Source organism: Beta vulgaris, chromosome 2 (assembly GCF_026745355.1).
Source record: "Beta vulgaris subsp. vulgaris cultivar EL10 chromosome 2, EL10.2, whole genome shotgun sequence".
NCBI lineage: Eukaryota > Viridiplantae > Streptophyta > Magnoliopsida > Caryophyllales > Amaranthaceae > Beta > Beta vulgaris.
In genome coordinates this window covers 20,714,535-20,720,558 of record NC_079203.1, presented here as the reverse complement: position 1 = coordinate 20,720,558, position 6,024 = coordinate 20,714,535, and positions in this window count along the sequence as shown.

Sequence of the window (6,024 nt, the reverse complement as noted above, 5' to 3'; positions counted from 1 at the left end):
TTCCTAAATCGCATCACTCCTATCATTGGGAACACCTTAAGTAATACCTTTTCCCCAACTTCATAATTCTCTTCCCGTCGCTTCTAATCCACATAGGATTTTTACCTGTCCTGTGCAGCCTTAATCTTTTCCTGAATAACTCGCACCTGATCCACTATCTCCTGAATCATCTCAGGACCTAACACCACAGTCTCACTAATGTCGTTCCAACACAAGGGACTACGACACTTTCTCCCATACACTGCTTCGAATGGGGCCATTTTAATACTAGCATGATGGATGTTGTTGTATGAGAACTCTATGAGGTCCAAATGGTTTTCCCATGATCCATGGTATTCTAAGACACGAGCTCTTAACATGTATTCCAAGGTCTGAATAATTCTTTCTGTTTGATCATTTGTAGTTGGGTGAAAGGATGTACTCATCGATAGCTCACTACCAAATGCTTCCTGGGTTTTTTTTTTTTCCAGAAATTCGAAAGGAATTGTGAATCTCTATCTAACACTATACTCGTGGGTACTCCATGCAATCGAATGACATTTTCAACATATGCTTTGGCTAAGGCTTCCATACTCCACATGTCTTTCATAGATATGAACCTCGTGGTCTTGGTTAGTCTGTCCACTATTACCCATATGGTGTTATTGCCTCCCCGACTCCTAGGTAAGGCTATAACGAAGTCCATGGGTATCAAATCCCACTTCCATGTTGGAATATCTAGAGGTTGAATTTTTCCTTGAGGTCTCTTGTGTTCACTTTTAACTTTCTAACACGTTAGACATTTGGAAACAAACTCAGCTACTGCCCTCTTCATCCCAGGCCACCAAAACATCTTCTTGAGGTCTTTATATAACTTATCCCTCCTTGGGTGGACAGGATAATTCGTGTTATGGCTCTCACTCATTATCTTCTGTTTCAACCCCTCACACTTTTGTGGTACACACCACCTACCCTTATAGCGTATACTCCCATCTTCGTGGATTTCAAACCCTTCTTATTTGCCCTATTTAAGCTTTCCTTTGACTCGCTCAAGTTCCACATCCCTAAGCTGACTCTCTCTTATTTCATCTAGGAATTGGGTTGGATGGTTAGGGCACTCAACAACTTTTCTACTTCCCCTTCATGAACCACCTCTATTTGGAGTTTAGAAAATTCCTCGCAAAGTTTATCGGTAACCACCAAGGTCTTCAGGCTATATGGCTAGATTTGCGACTTAAACGCATCAGCAACAACGTTTGCTCTACCCTCATGGTACTGTATATCTAAGTCATAGTCCTTAATGAGCTCTAACCACCTGCGCTACCGCATATTAAGGTCTTTTTGGGTGAAGATGTATTTGAGGCTTTGTGATCGGTGGAGATTCGACAGGTCACCCCGTAAAGGTAATGTCTCCGGATTTTCAAGGGAAATATAATTGCGGCCAATTCTAGGTTGTGCGTCGGGTAGTTAACTTCATATGGTTTCAATTGATGGGAGACATAAGTTATGACCTGCCCATTTTGCATAACAACACAACGCAACCCATTCTTTGACGCATCAATATACACATAATATCCGTCATTCCCGTTAGGTAGGGTTAGGACAGGCGCTAAAGTTGATCTTTATTTGGGAGTTTGAAAGGCTCTCTCACTGTCCTCATTCCAGTTAAACCTACAATCCTTCTTCACTAAGTTGGTCATGGGCTTTGCTATTTTGGAAAAGTCTTTCACAAATCTCCTATAATAACCGTCTAAACGCAAGAAACTTCTTATATCTGTGACATTGTTTGGTGTGGGCCATTCACTCACAACTTTTATCTTTGCAGGATCTACTGACACATCCTCCTTGGAGACGAAATGACCCAAAAATGACACTCTTAGCTTTCCAACCAAAATTCACACTTCGAAAACTTTGCACACAGTTGATTGTCCCTAAGTGCCTGTAAAATAAGCCTCAGATGACCCTCATGTTCCTCCTTGCTCCTAGAATAGATCAGTATATCGTCTATGACCACAACGATAAATTTATCGAGGTAGGGTCGATAAATCCTATTCATGAGGTCCATGAAAACAGCAGGTGCATTAATTAACCTAAAAGGCATGACGATAAACTCATAGTGTCCATATCTAGTCCTGAAGGCAATCTTACATAAATCTTGATCAGTAATCCTTAATTGATGGTAACCTGACCTTAACTCTATTTTGGAGAACATCCCTGCACCCTGGAGTTGGTCAAACAAGTCATCTATCCTAAATAATAGATATTTGTTTTTCATAGTGACATTGTTCAACTCACGGTAGTCTATACACAACCTCAAACTACCATCCTTCTTCTTACAAATAAGACGGGAGCTCCCCATGGTGACATACTAGGTCTAATATACCCATTCTCGAGTAGTTCTTCCAACTGGTTTTTCAACTAGTTCATTTCTACTGGAGCCGGTATGGGGCTTTCGAGATAGGTCCAGTCCCAGGTACTAGGTCGGCAGTGAACTCTACATCTCTTCTTGGAGGCATATATACCAAGTATTTCTTCAGGAAAAACATCCTGGAACTCTCTGACTATAGGCACATCCTCAGGTTTCACTAGATTATCCTCAATCCTTCTCACAGAACACATAAATAAAGGTCATCCTCTGTCTATATAGCTCTTATGTTGCAAGACATTAATCACTTTAATCTCAGGTTCCCGAGGCATTCTCCTATATGACACCCTTTTCCCGAAGGATCTTTTATTTCTACCTTCTGTGCATCACAATCTATCTTAACCATGTATTTCCCAAGCCAATCCATTCCCAAAATGACGTCTAGGTTTGATAAATTAAACTCTATTAGATCGGAAGGAAAGAAGCCCTCCCTTATTTTCAGCGACACTTGTAGGAATCTCTTAGAGCAATTAACAGTCTTCCTAGACGAAATAACTATATGCATAGAAATTAACTCAGAGTTAACTAATACTAGAGTTCTAACAGTTGTATGGGCAATAAAAGAAAATGATGCTCCAGAATCGAACAATACTTTAATAGGAGTAGAGTTGATAGAAAAAGTACATGTGACAACATCCCTACGAGCCTCCTCTTCGCTAGCCGTTATCATATACAACTTCCCCTTGGCCTTATTATCATGGTTATTGGTCACATGGTTCCCATTGGGTGCCTGATTGTTGGTGTTGGTTGGTGGCTTGGAGTAATTGGAGTTCCCATTGTATGTATTTCTACCATTTCCATTCCCATTTTCATTCCCATTTTGAGCTTGTCTCCATAGTTCCCTTTCTTTTGACCACTAGGGTTAGCTTTATTCTTCGAGTAACACTCATATGCTATATGCCCCAATTTTCCACATTCACGACACTCTACCTTATTACCCTCACAATCTCTCCCGGGATGGTCTTTTGGGCACTTCCTACACCTGTACACACGCTCAGGTCTGCGGTTGCTGGTGTTATTGGTGCGGTTATTATTATTGTGGTGAGTGTTGTTGTTATTGGGTCCCTTACCGAAGTTTCTCTGGGAGTTTTGGTGGTTTTGGTTTCCATGATGTTTTGTTTTCAAACCTCGAAACCTCGGGGTTTGGATTCTCCTTCCGTTTCTCACCCTACTTAACCCCTTCCTCTCGTTTTCTTATGGCATATAGATGAGCAGCTTCGCCAAACACAAGGTCTAAAGAGGTGAATGTATCTCCCCTCAGTATTCCTTGCAGGTCAAGGGTAAGTCCTAGTTCGAAACGTGAGGCCTTAGCTTCCTTAGTAGGGACATTTTCCAAGGCAAATCTCATCAGTTCAATAAACTTGCGGTAGTACTCCTCAACAAACATGCTCCGTTGCTCTAACATCATAAACTCTTGGGCTTTCTGATTTTTGAGGTATGGAGGGTAATACTTGTCCCTTAAGGCCTTCTTGAAAGTTTCCCACCTAAAACCAGGTTGTTTTAGGAGGTTGTCCTTAACTTGGGTCCACCAAAAATTAGGGGTGGCAAACAGATCAGGTCATGTCAAAAGTAGGTTCGGGTCATTTCGGGTTCGGGTCAGGAGCCCCCAACCTGAACCTGATCTGTTTAGGTTTTCAGGTCAATTTTTACGACCTAACCTAATCTGTTTCAGGTTCGGGTCAACCTAAAACGGACCTGCTTTGACCTGTTTTCATATTTATTATTTAAAAAACTAAATTTGGCTAATATCAACCCATTTTAGATCTGAAAAAGTAAGCAAAAAGGCCTAAGAATAGCTTAACAACTGCTGAATATGAATTTAGAGTTTAGAACATGTTTTAAAAGTTTAAACAAGTCTTAAATTTATAATTAGTTCATTAATTACATAATCTTCACTTGAAGAACTGAATTTAAAATATTACACACCATTGAAGTATTGAAAACATCATAGACTCATAGTTCAAAGCTAAAACACAAGTTACAACCGAGATTACAAAGAACTTCAAATATAAATCGAATAATTAAACAATTACATAACTTCAAATACAAATCGAATAATTACAAATTAAAGCAAATCGAATAATTAGTAGCTATAGCACAAATCGAATAATTACTAAACAAATCGAGAGAAAAAAACAAATACTAATCCAAAATCAAAAACGAGGAAAAATTAAGCAAATTTTTAAAAAATACCGGAGTAAATAATCTGCAAAATAAAAACCAAAAAGTAATAAAAATTATTAGAGCAAAAACAATGTTAAAAAGAGTAAAAGAACAACTACAAATAATGAATAAATTAGACAAGAATAATTACCTTAGGCTTAGTACACGTTTAAATGAAAGATGAGAAATTAGGAATAAAAAGTAAAAAGATAAATTGAGGTGAGAAGAAAATGAAGAAGATGGAAGAGAATTAGAGAGAGTGGGACTGTGAGAGGCGCTGATGGAGTGAGGAGGAATAGGGTGGGCGGACAAAACACAAAAGGAAGGAAAGGGAAGTAGGGTTTTGTTATTTATATGCTCATTTTTTCACTTTTTTGGGGTGGATAATTGGACATATAATTCATTACCCCAAGTTACAAATTAAATGTAAAATCTTTGGGCTGGATAAATTTATTTTTAGTTCAATTATTCGGGTTAGGTTATACGGGTTGACCCGACCTGATTTTGACCCATTTATAAATCAGGTCAAGTGGGTCATTTAAAATTCGACCTGAACCTGACCCATTTAACTTTCAGGTCGGGTTCAGGTCGACCCATTTAACTAATCGGGTTGAAAATCTCAACCCAAACCCACTAATTTCGTGTCGGGTTCGGATCGGGTTGTCAGGTTGGGTCGACTTTTGCCAGGCCTACCAAAATGGGCATCTCCCTGTATGTAATAGCTAGCTAAGGGTACAGTCTTGTCATCGGGGCAGGATAGGGTGAAGAAAATCTTATCGAACTCCCCAACCTAATTCTCCAATTCCTCGGGTCCCCCTTTCCCATTCAGTATTGATGGGTTCCTACGGGCAACCTTTTAAGACAAGTCCCCATCACGGTTATGACCTTGGGCTAGGCTAGCTGTAATTTGCACTAGGTCCATCGATTGGTCGATATTCAGAGGGGTCTCAGATGTGCCTCGCGACCAAACCATTTTGCGCTGAAAATAACATAATAGCTATCTCAGTGACACACACATAATCTTTTACTCACTTAACCATTACACATTGCACATAATAAGTTTTTGTTGCGAACAAATATTAAGTCTCTATTGACTTGTAATACAAATATCTCAAATAAGACGTCACAACCAATAATAAAGAATAAAATAAATGTATTATTATTGAAAATGGAAATTTATTGTTCCAAAGAAACACTATATATGTATAGATGGATAAACAATGCTACTTACTATTTGGCATGCAAGCCTTATTAAAACTGAAATAAATAAATACGAGAAAAATGAAATGATATTCTAATCCTAAATATATGCTCAGAGGGAACTAGGGACTATAACGGTGAGCTTCACCATCTGACTGAGGATTCTCGATTCCTTCCTCCATGTCAGTTTCATCCTCAATAAGCTCATCGTCCTCTATAGGTTCCTCTTCCTCCAAGGGTTCTTCCTCTTCTTCCAT